At 47.1% G+C, this 20,347-nt stretch overlaps 1 protein-coding gene across 2 annotated transcripts in view; it reads left to right on the top strand.

Moving 5' to 3' along the window:
* Nucleotides 1–9,051: 9,051 nt before the first annotated feature.
* armh3 (armadillo like helical domain containing 3) overlaps nucleotides 9,052–20,347 on the top strand; it is a 151,034-nt gene continuing 139,738 nt past the window's right edge. Inside the window, exon 1 of one of the 2 annotated variants that reach the window (XM_052027108.1) lies at nucleotides 9,052–9,246. The gene's annotated coding sequence lies outside the window, so the exon portion shown is untranslated. The remainder of the gene's footprint in view (nucleotides 9,247–20,347) is intronic. The other variant, XM_052027107.1, reaches the window with a different exon arrangement.

Here is a 20,347-nt window from a genome sequence, read left to right as displayed (position 1 = left end):
TTCCGCTCCGGGCGGGGAGGGGGCGGGGCCACCCGCAACAACAACAACAACAGCTACAACAACAACAGCTACAACAACAACAACAGCTACAACAACAACAACAACAGCTACAACAACAGCAACAACGCGCCCCTGCAGCAGCATCAGATTTATTCACACTGACTTAAATTCGTTGTTTTGCGGCAGCAGAGGCATAGAATTACCATAAATTACAAAAAAATAATTATTTTTTTAACCAAAATAAACTTTATTCATAACGAAAGACAAACTATATACAATAATAAAACAGTGCAAACTTTTAAGATCTTTATTAGTCACATGTACATCAAAACACACAGTGAAATGCATCTTTGCGTAGAGTGTTCTGGGGGCAGCCCGCAAGTGTCGCTATGCTTCCGGCGCCAACATAGCATGTCCACAACTTCCTAACCCGTACGTCTTTGGAATGTGGGAGGAAACCGGAGCACCCGGAGGAAACCCACGCAGACACCGGGAGAACGTACAAACTCCTTACGGACAGCGGACGGAATTGAACCTGGGTCGCTGGTGCTGTAATAGTGTTACGCTAACCGCTGCACTACCGTGCCTGCCCATGGTGGTGGGTTTGGAAGGTGCTGGGTAATTAACTTATTATTATTATATTAATATTATATTAACCAATCAGTAGTGTTACTTTTTATAAAAACTGCAGCACCGATGCCACTCATGAGGCTCTCTGGGGTAATACCCCAATCCCGTATTTACAATATCTAAGAGGCTTCCTCACCTGACCCCGCCCCTCCCTCTCCACTGGCAGAAGAACCCGAAACTGTCGTCCTTCCCCAGTTGCTGCCAGAAACGTGGTGAAACTTGTGGGGCAGGCACGTAACGCTTTACAGCGCCAGTGACCCAGGTTCAATTCCGGCTGCTGTCTGTAAGGAGTTTGTACGTTCTCCCCATGTCTGCGTGGGTTTCCTCCGGGTGCTCCGGTTTCCTCCCACATTCCAAAGACGTATGGGTTAGGAAGTTGTGGGCATGCTATGTTGGCGCCGGAAGCGTGGTGACACTTGTGGGCTATCCCCAGAACACTCTACGCAAAAAGATGCATTCCACTGTGTTTCCATGTACATGTGACTAATAAAGATACCTTATCTTATCTCATGGCTGCCCCCCAGAACATTCTATGCAAAAAGATGTATTTTTGTTGTGACCTTGCACCTTATTGCACTGCATTTTCTCAGTAGCTGTGACACTTTACCTGTACTACCTCAATGCACTCTGTACTAACCCAATGTAACTCCACTGTGTAATGAATTGACCTGTACAATCGGTAGGCAAGACAAGGTTTTCACTGTACCTCGGTACAAGTCACAATAATTAACCAATACCAATTTCACTGTGTGTTTCAATGTACATGTGACTAATAAAGATCTTATTTAAAAAAAAGGAATAATGAGATAGTGTTCATGGACCGTTCAGAAATCTGATGGCAGAGGGGAAGAAGCTGTTCCTGAATCATTGAGTGTGGGTCTTCAGGCTCCTGTACCTCCTCCCCAATGGTGGTAATGAGAAGAGGGCATGTCCCAGGTGGTGAGGGTCCTCAGGCACCGTCTTCTTGAGGCGTCGTCTCTTGAAGATATCTTCAATGGTGGGGAGGGTTGTGCCCTTGATGGAGCTGGCTGAGTCTACAACCCTCTGCAGCCTCTTGCGATTCTAACCCTGTAGCACTTTGTAAAGCAGAGAGACCTTCTAGTCACACAAATTTGACAGCATTTCACAAAACCTTAAGCAGAGGCAGGTTTTAGAGTCATAGAGTTATACAGCACACCTCTTGTATGATAAAATAGACTCTTGATCTACCTAGTCATGGCTCTTGCACCTTATTGGTATTGGTTTATTATTGTCACTTGTACCAAGGTACAGTGAAAAACTTGTCTTACGTACCATTTGTACAGATCAATTCGTTACACAGCACTACACTTTCTCTGTAACTGTAACACTTTATTCTGCATTTTGTATTTGTTTCCCCTTGTACTACCTCGATGTACTGATGTGATGAAATGATCTGTATGGATGGCATGCAAAGCAGTGTTTCACTGTACTTCATACATGTGACAATAATAAACCAATTTACAGGCCCTTCAGCCCAACTTGTCCATGCCAACCAAGATACCCATCTAGTCCCATTTGCCTGTGTTTGGCCCATATCCCTTTAAACCTTTCCTATCCATGTACCTGTCCAAACGTACCTGCATCTACCACTACCCCTGGCTGCTCATTCCATGTACCCACCAGCCTCTGTGTGGGAAAAATGTGCCCCTTAGGTTCCTTTAAATCTTTCCTCTCTCACCTTAAACCTAAAATGGAAGCCACTTTGAATCAAAACAATCAGAACTTGATGTAGGGTTTTGATTCCAATCATCACCAATTCTTTTCCCCCCACAGATTATTTGTTTAAACCTATGCCCTCTAGTTTTAGACTCCCCTACACTGGGAAGAAGTCTGTGACCATTTTAACGAAGATCTCAGCAGAGGAAACAATCTGATCAGTTGCTTTGCAATTGCTTTACCAAGAGTCCCTACTGCCAACTCTGAGTTAGATGTGGGATGGGAGTCTGTCCAGGCTGTCAGCTAACAGTCAATTGAACTGCAGCCAACACAATTTACACAGAAATGAGAGGAGGAAGCAGAACTAATGACAAAAACTACTGCAGCTTCTCCCACTCTCTGTAATTTTAGAAATGCGGGGACAGGACACAAATTTCTATGTGCTTCTGTTCAACGTCAGTTACTGACAGCAACACAAGCCTCACTGGCTTGAAATTACCCAATATGTACAGTGCCTTGGAGTATGGTCTATCTAAATACAGCCCATTGTTTTCTACTTTGAATATTTATCGATACCTTCCCTCTAACTCTGTTGACATATAGATGGATGCCTCAGGAAGGCAGCATTCATCGCTAAGGACCCTCACCCTTTGGGACATGCCCTCTTCTCGTTACTACCATGGGGAGGAGGTACAGGAGCCTGAAGACCCACACTCAATGATTCAGAAACAGCTTCTTCCCCTCTGCCATCAGATTTCTGAACAGTCCATGAACACCACCTCGTTATTCCTCTTATTTTGCACTACTTATTTTATTTTTCTAACTTATAGTAATTTTATGCCTTTGTACTTTTAACTTTGTACTTTGTAATTTTATGTACTGCTGCTGCAAGACAACAAATTTCATGTCATATAAGTCAGTGATAGTAAATCTGATTCTGATCTGTGTACAAAATAAGTTGCCACAGTTGCCTGCAAAATGGAAGTCAATCTGAATCAAATCAATTACAATTTTTTGGGCAAGGGTCTGAGATGTTATAGGATATGTTACAGCACAACTGTAATACATTTCCACCAAATTGATGGAAGATTCTCAATGGATCGTTTATAGAACATAGAAAACTTACAGCACAATTCAGGCCCTTCGGCCCACAAAGCTGTGCCAAACATGTCCCTACCTTAGAAATTACCAGGCTTACCCATAGCCCTCTATTTTTCTCAGCTCCATGTACCTATCCAAAAATATCTTAAAAGACCCTATCGTATCCACCTCCACCACTGTTGCCGGCAGCCCAATCCACGCACTCACCGCTCTCTGAGTAAAAAACTTACCCATGACATCTCCTCTATACCTACTCCCCAGCACCTTAAACCTACGTCCTCTTGTGGCCACCATTTCAGCCCTGGGGAAAAGCCTCTGACTATCTACCCGATCAATGCCTCTCATCATCTTATACACCTCTATCAGGTCCCCCCCATCCTCCGTCGCTCCAAGGAGAATAGGCCGAGTTCTCTCAACCTGTTTTCATAAGGCATGCTCCGCATTCCAGGCAGCATCCTTGTAAATCTCCTCTGCACCCTTTCTATGGCTTCCACATCCTTCTTGTAGTGAGGCAACCAGAACTGAGCACAATACTCCAAGTGGGATCTGACCAAGGTCCTATATAGCTGCAACAATACCTCACGGCTCCTAAATTCAATTCCCCGATCGATGAAGGACAATACACCGTATGGCTTCTTAACCACAGAGTCAACCTGTGCAACTGCTTTGAGCATCCTATGGACGCGGACCCCAAGGTCCCAAGATTTATAACTTACTCTAGTTGCTTCCATAAGTTAAAATGTGCAGTCCAGAAGCTGGTACGACTTTAATGGGGATCTGAAGTATGTAATTTTCTGATCTCATACATTGGTTAAGCCTTTTCCTCCTTTCCAGGTGAGAGGGCAGAATTCTGACGGCTTCCTGAAGACCTTTTCTTGAATATGTTCCCTGCAACTTCTACAACAACTGTTTAGAAAGAGGATGTGAAATAAAGCTTGGCCCACATTTCAATGCTTCAGCCAAACCTCCACTTCTTGTTATAACCCTGCTGCAATTACATCTAACTTTGCAACATTTAAATAACTTACTCCGGTCATGAAGTTACTTCTTTTTACACACATTATAGTTGTAATTTATTCAATTTTTTTTCAGGGTGCACCAGCCAGCTCTAATTCAGTACATCAACCAGAAGGAGCTACAAGGAGTGCAGAAGAATGAGGGGAGATTTGATGGAGGTTTACAAAATTATGAGGGGTATAGACAGAGTAAATGTGAGTAGGCTCTTTCCACCTAGATTAGGAGAGATAAGTACGAGAGGAGGTGGCTTTAGGGTGAAAGGGGAAAGGTTTAGGGGGAACATTAGGGGGAACTTCTTCACTCAGAGTGGTGGGAGTGTGGAACGGGCTGCCATCTGATGTGGTAAATGCGGGCTCACTCTTAAGTTTTAAGAATAAATTGGATAGATACATGGACGGGAGAGGTCTGGAGGGTTATGGACTGGGTGCAGGTCAATGGGACTAGCGGAATAACGTTTCGGCACAGACTAGAAGGGCCGAATGGCCTGTTTTCTGTGCTGTAGTTTTCTATGGTTCTAAGATGTTTTGCAGGAGGATTGACAGGTTCTGATCCAATCACACCCCCACTCTCTGTCTTGGGAATCCAGACTTTTCACAACCTGGCCATCCATTTGATGGCAAATTGAGGTTCCGAGACCATCACTGAGGGCAGCTATACCCATCGATGTATCTTCGTCCTACTCCACCCCCACCTCAGCTCGTCTGCTCCTGAAACCCTCATCAGTGCATCTCTTTCACCCTCTAAGTCTGACCATTCGAACATTCTCTTGGCTGATCTCGACTCTGTAAATGCGTCAACCGAATCTCTGTTGTCTGTGTCCGAACATGTATTGTTGGACTGACCCGTTGGTCCTGCTCTTGCTGACTTACAACGTCTCCCAGTCAGGTAAGGTTTTAAAACTGCTGACAGATCCTAATGTGTTCTGGGATGAGACTGACAAGTTCTGGTGAAGAGATTGGTGCACCTGAGGTGTCTTCCTTAACCGCAGCTTCCCCTCCCCACTAGTACGACCTCAATGCACTGTGCGATGAATTGACCTGTACGATTGGTATGCAAGACAAGTTTTTCACTGCGCCCTGGTACAAGTGACAATAATAAACCAACACCAATAGTTCACAGGAGTTGCAACTTCATCCATTTCATTTCCTGCACTTCTGGCTTTTGTTCCCCCTCCTCCCATCCAGAGCAAGGAGAGGGTTCCCCTTGACCCCAGGCCCCATCACCCTGTTCCTTTTCCCTCCTCCACCACTCCATCTGCCCGTCACCCACACACCCCTCCCACTGGGTCCCCTCCCTCACCATCTGCCCTCCCCACCTCCCTTATTTGGTTCCATTCGCCACCTTCCTCTCCTATCAGATCCCACCATCTGCAGCCCTCTTGTCACCTCCACCTATCACCTCCCGGCCTCTGTCGCTGTTCCCGCCCTCCCCTCCTCCATTTGCCTATCCCCCCTCCTCACCTGGATCCACCTAACACCTGCCAGCTCTTGCTCCAGCTCTTTATACCGGCCATCTCCCCTCTTTGTCCCAATGAAGGGTCTCCACCCAAAACATCGACGGTCCATTTCCCTCCACAGATGCTGCCTGGCCCGCTGAGTTCCTCCAGGGTCTTGTTTGTTGCTCCAGGTTCCAGCATCTGCAGTCTCTTGTGTCTCCTTAATGCAACAGAAGTCTTGCATTCAGGTAGCACCTTGGAATTAATTCACTCAAAAGTACAAGGCATATCCCTGAAATGGCAGCTGTTCCAAGACTGGGGAACTGTGGAAAGCTGAAATAAATATTTATCTCCATAAACAAAACCATTGTTTAATCCATTTTATCAGTCATTCTCTATTGCTTTCTCCACTCCATTCCTTCCCTGGGATTCAAAACCCCTTATTGTCAACTTTCCCACTTCTGACGACCTAAGCCATTAACTGGTTCTCTCTCTACAGATGCTGCTTGACCCACTATGTTTTTCAGGCATCTGGTTTTTATGAAAATCTTAAAAAAAAACTGCAGATGTTGGAAATTGAAACTAAAAAGATTCAGCAGGTCAAGCAGCATCTGTGGAGACAGAAATAAAGTTAATGTTTCAGGTTGAAGACCAGGTTGGCTGTTTTTGTTCCTATTTCTTTACACCTACTTCTCACACTTCAATCTATAACATAGTTACACAAATTGGAGAGATGTTACACTCCCTTGCTATCTCTACAACATCCTCCAACACCTTGAACTGTAGTCTTCTGAACATCACTGGCCCAGTAAAACAGCAGTCAAGTTATTGGTCTTGTTTCCAGAGGCCTGAGCAATTGGTCTAAAGACATTCAAATGTTAAATTCAAGGACTTTAAAGATTTTGGGACTGAAGATGATCTTCTTCCCCTCTGCCATCAGAGTTCTGAATGGTCCATGAACTCATACCCCTCGTTATTCCTTTTTTTTGCACTATTTATTTATTTTTGTAATTTTTAGTAGTTTTATGTCTTTGCACCGTAATGCTGCCACAAAACAACAAATTTCACGTCATCCAAGTCATAATAAATCTGATTCTCCCTTCGTTCACTTCCCCCACCTGGCTCCATTCCTCCCTCACCTGGGTCCACCTGGCTCCATCCTCCCTCACCTGGGTCCACCTGGCTCCATCCCTCCCTCACCTGGGTCCACGTATCACTTTTACCCTCCTCTTTTTGCCACCAACACCACTCATGCCATTCAGTCTCTCCTCATCTCTGTCATTCTACAAGTCCATTCCTTTTCTAGAACTCAAACCTTTCCTTATTCACCTACCAGCCCCTGCCTCAGCCCTTCCTTTCACTGGCTATCCCCCCTCTGCACTCTCAGTCCTGATGCAGGGTCCTGTTACGTACCAGCAACAATAGAAACACAGAGCCATGTACATACCCCACTGTGATAAGACTATTTAACGGTTCCCTTAATCAGTGAGATGGACCCTGACCTCACGATCTACCTTGTTGTGACCTTGCACCTTATTGCTCTGAACTTCCTCTGTAGCTGTGGCACTTTACTCTGTACTGTTATTGTTTTTACCTGTACTACCTCAATGCACTCTGTACTAACTCAATGTAACTGCACTGTGTAATGAACTGACCTGTACGATCGGTTTGTAAGACAAGTTTTTCATTATACCTTGGTACGAGTGACAATAATAAACCAATATCAAGTGTTAGAATCTATTTATTAATAACTACTTGTAATAACAAGAGAAATAAAAATGTTAGGTATTAACATTGAGCCCAAAAATAAACTCGAAGTGTGTGTGTGGCAAATTCCCAAACCCCAAGTCTAGGAATAGTTCTCAAAGTTCAGTTCGGCAAGTCATAAGGTAGAACGATGAGCAGAGGCTTTTGCAAAACCACAGTAGATTGTAGAGAGAACGTAGAGAGAATTTACGAAATCTACATGTTCCACGATGGAACCAATATGACACCTCAATCACCGAAGATCTCCATTGCTTTGTTCCGAAGTATCTGCCACCCTGAAGGCATTCGATATGCAGCCGCCCACAGATATACCTCCTTTCCAGTACAGGTTAATGACAAAGTGGACTCCACAGATTGCTCCAAAAATCCATACATGGATTATATAGTGACAGCCACAGCTAGTGTTCATCATCCATAGATACAGAGACCAGCAGTCAGTGTCACTCTCCCTCTCTCTCTGTGCTTAAGGACAGCTTCTACCCCACTGTGATATTGTTTTTACCTGTACTACATCAATGCACTCTGTACTAACTCAATGTAACTGCACTGTGTAATGAATTGACCTGTACGATCAGTATGCAGGACAAGTTTTTCACTGTACCTTGGTACAAGTGACAATAAGATTTCTTTATTAGTCACATGTACATCGAAACACACAGTGAAATGCACCTTTTGTGTAGAGTGCTCTGCGGGCAGCCCGCAAGTGTCGCCAACATAGAACCATACAGCACAAAACAGGCCCTTCGGCCCACCATATTGTGCCGTCCACCAAACCACCCTCACACTATCTAACCCTTTCCTCAGCACGCCCACAACTTCCTAACCCGCACGTCTTTGGAACGTGGGAGGAGACCGGAGCACCCGGAGGAGACCCACGCAGACACGGGGGGAACGTACAGACTCCTTACAGACAGCGGCCGGAATTGAACCCGGGTCGCTGGCGCTGTATTAGCGTCGCGCTGACCGCTGCACTGCCCTGCCTGCAATAAATAATACCAACACCAACAGCCAGGATACTCCAGTTCCAGTCTTGCCCTCTTACAGGTAACACCACACACACTACTGTCCAGGTGCCTTAAAGGGACATTCACCCAGCAGTAACCTGGCTGGTAACAGTGCAACCCCCACACACTACCCAGCCCTCTCCCTCCACACACGCTGCTCGACCAGCTGAGTCCCTCCAGCAGCTTGTTTTGTTCCAGGTTCCAGCACCTTTCCTTGTGTCTCTCAGCAGCGACGAGCCCCCAACCGCAGGGCTGTCACCCACTTCCCCGGGTCCTCCCGACCAGTCTGCCAGCATCCCACAATTCCCGACGCGTCCGCCGCCGTTCCTCCCGGCGAGGCCGCCAGTATCCCGTCATCCCCGCGCTCCCGGGGGTGGGACCTGGGATTTATGGGATAGTGGAAGACCGGGGTCCGGAGGAGCAGCCGCCGCCTGAGGGGGAGGGAGAGGAGCCCGGGATTGTGGGATACTGGCTGACCGAGGTCCGGAGGAGCAGCCGCCGCCTGAGGGGGAGGGAGAGGAGCCCGGGATTGTGGGATACTGGCTGACCGACGGGCTGAGGATGGGAGAGGTGTGTGAGCGGAGCTCTGCCTGCTGACTGGAATGGGTGCGACAGGTAAGGAGCCCGGGGAGGCAGGGAGATGCTGCCCCCCCCCCCCCCCCCCCGCTTCGGGCAGGTTTGCGATGGAAGCGGCTGGGATCAACGCCGCGCCCCGGTCTGCTGCAGCGGTGAGCGGCCGGGGAGAGTAGGAAAGGCCGAGGACTGATGCCAGAGTAGGCCTCGGTGGCCCTGTGATACCCTTCCTCTGAAGCCTTCTGTGACGGCCCAGAGGTTGTAATTACGGCGTGGTTCCTCACGATTACCAGGGAAAAAGCAATGTCATCGAAGCCCACACTCACAGGGTAAACAGCAGCGGGTGAGAGCCTGAGGTTTCCAGGTAAAGCCGCAGCCAGACTCACTTTCTAATTGTGATGATACACCCACACTTAGCTGGATCCTCCCCCAGCCTAACCACCCCCCCCAAACTCCCCTCCAGCCCGTCCCCCCTCCCCCAGGCCATCACCCCCCCCCCCAAACTCCCCTCCCCCAGCCCGTCCCCCCTCCCCCAGGCCATCACCCCCCCAAACTCCCTTCCCCCAGCCCGTCCCCCCCTCCCCCAGGCCATCACCCCCCCCCCCAAACTCCCCTCCCCCAGCCCAACTCCCCCTCCCCAAACTCCCCTCCCCCAGCCCGTCCCCCCTCCCCCAGGCCATCACCCCTCCCCCAAGCTCCCCTCCCCCAGGCCATCAACCCCCCCCCCCCCAAGCTCCCCTCCCCCAGGCCATCAACCCCCCCCCCAAGCTCCCCTCCCCCAGGCCATCAACCCCCCCCCCCCCAAGCTCCCCTCCCCCAGGCCATCAACCCCCCCCCAAGCTCCCCTCCCCCAGGCCATCAACTCCCCCCAAGCTCCCCTCCCCCAGGCCATCACCCTCCCCCCAAGCTCCCCCCCCCACCAAGCTCCCCTCCCCCAGGCCATCACCCCCCCCCCCACCAAGCTCCCCTCCCCCAGGCCATCATTCCCCCAGCTCCCCTCCCCCAGGCCAACCCTCCCCCCAACTCCCCTCCCCCAGCCTGCTTCCCCTTCCCCACCCCACCCCCAAACTCCTTTCCTGGCCCTGCACTGTTACACCCCTTCCTTCATTCCCACTGATGTCCTCCAGCCCCTTGCGCATTACCCTACCCCCTAATCGTGGACCTTTCTTACTAACTTTAGCCCCCAGCCACTAACAAATAATCCCAACAAAAATCACAAACTATACAATGGTTATGTTAATGGTAATAGATTACTAGTCACACTTTGATACCAACGTCACCATTCCTGGAGCGTATTGGCGAGGGGAAGATGTGAGGAGGAGGAAAGGATGGAATACATCGCTGCAGACTGCCTTACTGAATCAGCCAATGATCAGCATCACTTCACTGCCATGTAAATGAAGCATTTGGCTAAATGTGGAAATAAGGCCTCTGGAAAAGTAGTCCCAGAGGAAAATGGAATGTGCAAAGATACCACAACTGTCTTGCAACAATGGGAGTGCATTGTACGCATGCAGATCCATATCCATTCATTGTCTGCTGTGTCAACAAGTGAACTTTACATCAGGGCTTCTGCTTGATGGTCAGAAGTAAGAAGCAGTGGCTCACTGCTACCTCTGACAACCCACATTTGGAAGTCATTATTTGCCATTCCCAAGATTACTTCTGGGAAATTGAATCCTGGTTCTGGTTAGAGCCCATTCCGATTCTGGTGATGCAAGCACTAAGTACCAGAGGAGAGCAATTGACTCTGATCTTCAGAAGGAAAGAAATCTGGCAGGACAAGTTCCCGGTCTCAGATTCTCCCCAAAGGCTTCACAGATAATGAACCGTGGGCACTGTTGCAGGAAACGTGGCAACCAATTTACACAGAACAAGCTACTGAAGCAGCAATGTGATACTGATCAGATAATTCATTTTAGTGATTTGTCTTTCTCGGGGTTAAACATCAGTCAGTACATTAGGAAGACTCCCATTCCTTTCAAAATAATGGTGTGTGTTTATTTATATCTGCTTGAGAGGGAAGACAAACTATGCTTTCATCTAAACGGTAGTACTGTTGATATTGCACCATTCCATCAATACTGGCACCGAGGTACCAGTCTTGTCTTGCTTGCTTGACTCTGGAGTGTGACTTCTGCCCTACACCCAAACATTCGACATGCTGAATCCCAGCTAGATAGTAGCAGGTGAGAGCATGTGTATTCCATGACCCCTCAAAGCTGCATCATTTTCTAATTGTGATGGTATACTCACCTGAATTAGCACAGTTCCAACAAGACTCCAGACTTGAATCCATTCAAGACACAATGGTTTACTTGATCCTCCACGTACAAATAACAGACTGCACTGCTGTGGCTCACTATTGTTAGTTCATAGTGACTGACACTTTCAGCCCAACTGGCTTTGGACTAATGGTTTGGAGGTAATTGGAGTAAAGGGAAATTTTTGGTTTTGGGATTTGGCCTTGACTGGCAAACCCAGAATTTATTGCCCATGAGAAGGTGATATGGAGCCACATTTTCAAGGTCCTTTTGGTGGAAAGTATTTTTGGTGATGATGAAGTGTCAATGTATTTCCAAGTTGAAATGGTGTGTGACATGGAGGAAAACTTACAGGAGGTGGTGTTCCCATGTACCTGCTGTCTTTGTCTGTGGTTTGGGAGATGTTGTTGGATTAGCCTGGGTGAATAATTTTATTGCAGCCACTGTGAATTGCTGGTGGAGGGACTCAATGATCAGGGTAGTGGATGGTGAGCCAATCAGACTGGTTGATTTGTCCTGGATGGTATTGGTTTATTATTGTCACTTGTACTGAGGTACAGAGAGAAGCTTGTCTTACAAACCGATCGTGCAGGTCAATTCATTACACAGTGCAGTTACATTGAGTTAGTACAGAGTGCGTTGATGTAGTACAGGTAAAAACAATAACAGTATAAAGTGTCACAGCTACAGAGAAAGTGCAGTGCAATAAGGTGTGTTGTCAGACCTACACTTATCTGGGCAATGAAAAGTACTTCATCACACTTGTGACAAGTCCCTAGTTGATGGTGGGAAGGCTTTGGGATGTCTCACTGATGTATCTGATCTGCTTTTGTACTCCATTTGAGTGTCTGGTCAATGGTGACTCCCATGATGTTGATGGTGGAAGATTTGGTGGCTGTAATGCCACTGAATATCATGGGTCAATGGTTAGATTCTTTCCTGTTAAGAGGTAAATTGATTTATTATTATCACATGTATCAAGGTACAGTGAAAAACTTTGTTTTGCATACCATTCATACAGATTATTTCATTACATCAGTATATTGAGGTAGTACAAGGAAAAAGCAATAACAGAATGCAGAATATAGTGTTACAGTTACAGAGAAAGTGCAGTGCAGGCAGACAATAAGGTGCAAGGTTATAACGAGGTACATTTTGAGGTCAAGCGTCCATTTTATACAAGGGGGCCATTCGGTAATCTTATAACAGTGGGATAGAAGTTTAAACCTGGTGGTACGTGCTTTTAGGCTTTTGTACCTTTTGCCTGATGCGAGGGGGGAGGAGAGAATGTCTGGTGTGGGAGGGGTCTTTGATTATGCTGGCTGCTTTACTGAGGCACTGGAGAGTGGACAGAGTACAGGGAGGGGAGGCTGGTTTTTGTGATGTGCTGAGCTGTGTCCACACCTCTCTGCAGTCTCAGACAGAGCAGTTGCCATACCAAGCTGTGATGCATCCGGATTGGATGCTTTCTATGGTGCATCGATAAAAATTGGTGAGGGTCAAAGAGGAAGTAGAGGCGTTAGTGTGCTTTCTTGGCCATAGCATCTATGTGGTTGGACCAGGACAGGTTATTGGTGACGTTCACTCCTAGGAACTTGAAACTCTGAACCCTCTCAACCTCAGCATCATTGATGTAAACAGGAGCGTGTGCACTGCCCCCTTCCTGAAGTCAATGACTAGCTCTTTTGTTTTGCTGACATTGAGGGAAGGTTGTTGTCTTGATGCCGTGCCACTAGGCTTTCTGCCTCCTTCCTGTACTCTGACTCATTATCTGAGATTTGGGCCGCTATGGTGGTGTTATCTGAAAACTTGGAGTCAGAGCAGAATCTGGCCACGCAGTCATGAGTGTACAGGGAGTAGAGTAGGGAGCTGAGGACACAGCTTTGTGGGCACCAGTGTTGTGGTTGCTGCCTGCCACTTTTGTGGGGTTATCGCCATTTATCAGCCCATGCCTTACTGTTGTCCAGGGCTTGCTGCATGCAGGGATGGACTGGTTCAGTTGCTGGCAAGTTGCGAATGGAAATAAGTATTGTACAATCAGTGAGCCTCGCCACTTCATAATGGAAGGAAAGTTATTGAAGAAGCATAGAAAAACTACAGCACAATTCAGGCCCTTCAGCCCACAAAGCTGTACCAAACATGTCCCTACCTTAGAAATTACTAGGCTTACCCACAGCCCTCTATTTTTCTCAGCTCCATGTACCTATCCAACAGTCTCTTAGAAGACCCTATCGTATCCGCCTCCACCACCGTAGCCGGCAGCCCATTCCACGCACTCGCCACTCTCTGAGTAAAAAACTTACCCCTGACATCCCCTCTATACCTACTCCCCAGCACCTTAAACCTATGTCCTCTTGTGGCCACCATTTCAGCCCTGGGGAAAAGCCTCTGACTATCTACCCGATCAATACTTCTCATCATCTTATACACCTCTATCAGGTCCCCCCTCATCCTCCGTTGCTCCAAGGAGAAAAAGCCAAGTTCCCTCAACCTACTTTCATAAGGCATGCTCCACATTCCAGGCAGCATCCTAGTAAATCTCCTCTGCAAGCAGCTGAAGATGGTTGGACCTTGGATACTCCCCTGAGGAATTCCTGCACTGATGTCTTGGGTCTGGGATGATTGACCTCCAACAACCACAACAATCTTCCTTTGTGTGAGGTATGACTCTTAACCATTGGAATGCTTTCTCCTTGATGCCCATTGATTTCAGTTTTACCAGGGCTCCTTAATGCCACTCTTGGTCAAATGCTGCCTGGATGTCAAGGGCAGTCACTCTCACCTCACCTCATCTCACCCCTGGAATTCAGTGTTGTGGTTCGTGTTTGAAGAGGTTTGGAGCCAAGTAGTCCTGGCCAAAGCTGTACTGAGCATGGATGAGTAAATGCCATGAGTAAGGGCACTGTTGACAGCTTCTGTCACTCTTCTGATGAATGAGAGTAGGTTAATTGGGTAGTAATTAGCTAGATCAGATTTGTCCACCTTATTGTGAACAGCTGGGCAGTTTTCCACATTATCAGATGGATGCCAGTGTTGTAACTGTACTGGAACAGCTTGGCCAGAGGCACAGGTGGTTTTGGAGTGCAAGTCCTCAGTGCTACAGCTGGAATATTGTCTGGTCCCATAGCCTTTGCTGTGTCCAGTGCTGTCAGACATTACTCCATATCATGTGCAGTGAATTGAATTTGCCAGAGACTGGTTTCTGCTGTGATGGGGACCTTGGGAGAAAGCTGAGGTATGCCATGAAGTGAGGTTGATGATTGCTGTTCTGCTGGTGGTAACAGTCCATAGCACCCTGTGGATCTATGGAGCTCCAGGTTCATAGTTCATCTCCAGGATCTATGGAGAATCTGACCCATTTAATGTGGTGATATTGCTGCACAGTGGAGCCTGTGCTCAGAGTGATGACCAGGTTTTGTCTTCACTGGTACAGTTTGGCGGTTACTTCTCCCAAAACCATCACGAACAGTAGTGTCTCCAGCAGATAGAGTGGTGAGGATGAGGGTGTGCGACTTTATCCCTCATATTGATTTGTTGCTTACCAGTCAGACCAACCTCTCTGCTCTGCCAGTGCTGACACTACCCAATCAGGTTGCTGGGTACTCGTGTCTTCCACCCAGATTACATTCTGTACTATTGCGACCCTCAGCAGAATGCAAAATGGAGGAGTACTGATTCATTGAGAGAGGGACACTGGTTGGTGGTAGTCAGGAGATGCCTTCCCTTTGAAACCTTTTCCAAGATCACGGTTTCATCCTTCAATGTCAGCTCTTTCTATTATTGTCAAGCAAAATATACCGAGTGTTAGATTGTTCACTCTCCGGTCAGTAGCAGAGTCTGAAATGACCCAGACAAGCTCTGTTCCGTGGGGAAGGGTTCAGATCTCAGACATGGAATTAAAATGAGGAATAGGAAGGGAAATGGAGAGACGGGGAAGGGGAGCTATTCTGCTCTCTGGGGAGTGGAGTTGTGGAATGAATTACCCAAGGAATGAATATCCAAGCAAAGATATCAAGTGGGTGCTGTGAATTTATTCAATCTAATGTGCTTCTGCCGAGAGGTGGAATTGTGGGAGAGGCTGGAAAGGTGGGCAGTAAAATTTGACCTTCCAAAGAGGGATCACGTTAATAATTTTAATAATGTTTTCTCTGTGAATTCATTGCTTATCTGATTCTGCTGCATGTGTCCAAATAGCCTGGTACACTGCAGCACTACTCGGCTATCTCGTGGAGACGTGACAGAAAGTAATTGTTTCCCCACTGACACAGGTGTGATCCTCATTGTACAGGCAACCTGTATTGGTTTATTATTGTCACTTGTACCAAGGTACAGTGAAAAACCTGTCTTGCATACTGATCGTACAGATCAATTCATTACACAGTGCAGTTACATTGAGATAGTACTGAGTGCATTGATGTAGTACAGGTAAAAACAATAACAGTACAGAGTAAAGTGTCACAGCTACAGAGAAAGTGCAGTGCAATAAGGTGCAAGGTCACAACAAGGTAGATCGTGAGGTCAGAGTCCATCTCATCGTATAAGGGAACCGTTCAATAGTCTTATCACAGTGGGATAGAAGCTGTCCTTAAGTCTGGTGGTACGTGCCCTCAGGCTCCTGTATCTTCTACCCGATGGAAGAGGAGAGAAGAGAGAATGACCTGGGTGGGTGGGGTCTTTGATTATGCTGGCTGCTTTAAGACAGCGAGAGCCCGGGTGGGAGGGTGGGGAGGCTTGCATTCCTAGAAAACAGCCTGTAATGCAGTTTCTGTAATGCGCTGTGTCATCTCTGGGTATGTCAAGAAACGCCAATTGAAAAAACAATTGTTTATTTTTCTACATGAGACCATAAGACATAGGAGCAGAATTAGGCCATTTGGTCCATCGAGTCTGCTCCGCCATTCGATCATGGCTGATTTATTTTTCCCTCTCAACCCCATTTTCCTGCCTTCTTCCTGTAACCTTTGACACCTTTACTAATCAGGAATCTATCAGCCTCCGCTTTAAATATACTCAATAGCAGCCCCCACAGCTGTCTGTGGCAGTGATTTCCACAGATTCACCAGCCCCTGGCTAAAGAAATTCCTCCTCATCTCTGTTCTAAAAGGACGTCCTTCTATTCTGAGGTTGTGCCCTCTGGTCCTAGACTCCCCCACTACTGGAAATGTCCTCTCCACGTCCACTGTATCCAGGCCTTTCAATATCCTGTAGGTTTCAATGAGATCCCCCCTCATCTTCTAAACTCCAGTGAGTACAGGCCCAGAGCCATCAAACGCTCCTTATGTTAACCCTTTCATCTCCGGGATCATTCTCGTAAACCTCCTCTGGACCCTCTCCAACGCTAGCACATCCTTTCATGGATATAGGGCCCAAAACTGCTCAGAATACTCCAAATGTGGTCTGACCAACGCCTAATAAAGCCTCAGCATTACATCCTTGCTTTTATATTCTAGTCCTCTTGAAATGAATGCTAACATTGCATTTGCCTTCCTTACTACCGACTCAACCTGCAAAGGTTAAGGAATCCTGCACAAGGACCCCCAAGTCCCTTTGCATCTCCGATTTCTGAATTTTCTCCCCATTTAGAAAATAGTCTACACCTTTATTCCTTCTACCACATAATTTCCATGAGGGTGTATTTAATTCTGTAACTCAAATTTTTGAGTAGTAATTTGTGAATTCTGTAAGGGTGAATTTCTGTTATCTGAATGGCCATAATGTGGGGGTTGCCTGTAAGCTGGTGCTCCCATTTAGTCCCCTCCTGCTCCTCCCCTACCCCATCTCCAAAGGTGGAGGAAGGTTGGGTACAAGATTGGCTTCAGCACAGCTGGAGGACGAGCAAGTTGGGAAGTGCTGCAGAATGCCGTAGAATGGTAGCCAGCAGAAGATGGGGCTTTTGATTGAGTGGGTGAAATTGTTTCAGCTGACAGTAATCTTAAACATAGAATATAGAACACTACAGCACAGTACAGGACCTTCGGCCCACAATATTTTGCTGACATTTTATCCTGTTCTAAGATCTATCTAACCCTTCCCTCCCACATGGCCCCCTATTTTTCTATCATTCATGTGTCTATCTAAGAGTCTCTTAAATGTCCCTAATGTACCTGTCCCCACAACCTCTGCTGGCAGTGCGTTCCACGCACCCACCACTCTCTGTGTAAAAAAAAACTTACCCCTGACATCCCCCTTATATCTTCCTCCAATCACCTTAAAATTATGTCCCCTCGTGTTAGCCATTGTCGCCCTGGGAAAAAGTCTCTGACTGTCCACTCAATCTATGCCTCAACCAGTAGGACCCAGGTTCAAGGTCACTGGGGAAAGAGCCAGAGGGGGAGATCAGAAATATCCTGTGCAGTGAATAGTGATCTAGAACATTCTAAAGGCTAGTGCGTAAAGACTTTAGAGGGAAGAAAATTGCAGGGCAGTGGGGAAAGAAGGAGTGAGTTAGACTACTTGGAGAGCTCTTTCAAAGAACTGAATAATCTCTGTGTCCTAGGATTCTGTGCAATCTGTGTGATTATATTTGAGGGGAATTTTGCAGAGTCTTCTGAACAGGCTTGCAGAGAATATGGTCTCAGTTTTTTTTACACAATTACAGATGTTTAACTTGGAATCTTGTGACTTTGAGGGAAATTGGATTACTGTCCACACAAGGACAGTAGTCAGCATAGGGGCTGGACCACTCGTAGGTGGAGCTGAGTCCACAGCCAAATCAGCCATGATCTTATTGAATGGTAGAGCAGGCTCGACGGGCCAGATGACCTCCTGCTCCTATTTAGAACCATAGAACAATACAGCACAATACAGGCCCTTCAGCCCACCATGTTGTGCTGCCCTTCAAAGCACACCTAAGACTATCTAACCCCTTCCTCCCATATATCTGTCTAACTTAAATTCCTCCATAGGCTTATCTAACAATTTCTTGAACTTGTCCAATGTATCAGCCTCCACCACCACCCCAGGCAGCGCATTCCATGCACCAACCACTCTCTGGGTGAAAAACCTCCCTCTGACATCTCCCTTGGACTTCCCACCCAATACCATAAAGCCATGTCCTCTTGTTTTGAGCATTGGCGCCCTGGGAAAGAGGTGCTGGCTGTCCACTCTATTTATTCCTCTCAATATCTTGTATACCTCTATCATGTCTCCCTTCATCCTCCTTCTCTCCAATGAGTAAAGCCCTAGCTCCTTTAGTCTCTCCTTATAATCCATACTCTCTAATGCAGGCAGCATTCTGGTAAATCTCCTCTGCACCCTTTCTAACACCTCCACATCCTTCCTATAATGAGGCGACCAGAACTGGACACAATACTCTAAGTGTGGCTTAACCAGGGTTTTGTAAAACTGCATCATCACTTCGCAGCTCTTAAACACGATCCCCCGACTTATGAAAGCTAACATCCCATAAGCTTTCTTAACTACCCTATCCACCTGTGTGGCAACTTTCAGTGATCTGTGGATATGAACCCCCAGATCCCTCTGCTCCTCTACACTGCCCAGAATCCTGCCATTTACTTTGTACTCTGCCTCGAAGTTTGTCCTTCCAAAGTGTATTACCTCACACTTCTCTGGATTGAACTCCATCTGCCACTTGTCAGCTCAGCTCTGCATTCCTATCAATATCCCTCTGCAAGCTTCGACAGCCCTCCACACTATCCACAACACCACCAATCTTTGTGTCATCCACAAACTCGCTAACCCAGCCTTCCACCCCCTCATCTAATTCGTTAATAAATATCACAAAAAGTAGAGGTCCCAGAACCGATCCCTGCGGGACACCACTAGTCACAGCCCTCCAATCCGAATGCACTCCCTCTACCACAACCCTCTGCTTTCTGCAGGCAAGCCAATTTTGAATCCACACGGCCAAGCTTCCCTGGATCCCTTGGCCTCTGACCTTCTGAAGAAGCCTACCATGTGGAACCCTGTCAAATACCTTACTAAAATCCATGTAGACCACATCCACTGCACTACCCTCATCAATCTTCCTGGTCACCTCCTCAAAGAACCCTATCAGGCTTGTGAGGCAGATCTTCCCTTCACAAAGCCATGCTGGCTGTCCCTAATCAGTCCATGTTTTTCCAAATGCTCATAGATCCTATCTCTTAGAATCCTTTCCAACATCTTACCCACCACTGACGTACGGCTCACTGGTCTGTAATTCCCTGGACTATCCCTACTACCTTTTTTGAATAAGGGGACAACATTCGCCACTCTCCAATCCTCCAGTACGATCCCCGTTGACAACGAGGACTCAAAGATCCTAACCAATGGTTCAGCAATCTCCTTCCTCGCCTCACGAAGCAGCCTGGGGAATATTCCGTCAGGGCCCGGGGACTTATCTGTCCTAATATTTTCTAACGAATCCAACACATCCTCTCTCTTAATATCTACATACTCTAGAACATTACCCTCACTTACACTGTTCTCAGCATCATCAAGACCCCTCTCCTTGGTGAATACTGAAGAGAAGTATTCATTGAGAACCTCACCCACTTCCACAGCTTCCAGGCACATCCTCCCATCTTTGTCTTTAATTGGACTTACCTTTACCCTAGCCATCCTTCTGCTCTTTACGTACGAGAAAAAAAGCCTAGGGATTCCCCTTAACTCGCCAAAGCCTTTTCATGTCCCCTTCTCACTCTCCTCAGCCCTTTCTTAAGTTCCTTCCTTGCTACTCTATATTCCTCACGAGCCCTGTCCGATCCTTGCTGTTTACACCTTATGTATGCTGCCCTCTTCTTCCTAACTAGTTATTCCACCTCTCTCGTCACCCACGGTTCCTTCACCCTGCCATTCCTTCTCTGCCTCACCGGGACAAATTTATCCCTAACATCCTGCAAAAGATCCCTGAACATCGACCACATCTTCAAAAATGT

Source organism: Pristis pectinata, chromosome 12, assembly GCF_009764475.1.
Source record: "Pristis pectinata isolate sPriPec2 chromosome 12, sPriPec2.1.pri, whole genome shotgun sequence".
In the NCBI taxonomy this organism is placed as follows: domain Eukaryota; kingdom Metazoa; phylum Chordata; class Chondrichthyes; order Rhinopristiformes; family Pristidae; genus Pristis; species Pristis pectinata.
This window is presented reverse-complemented; position numbering and strand designations above follow the sequence as displayed.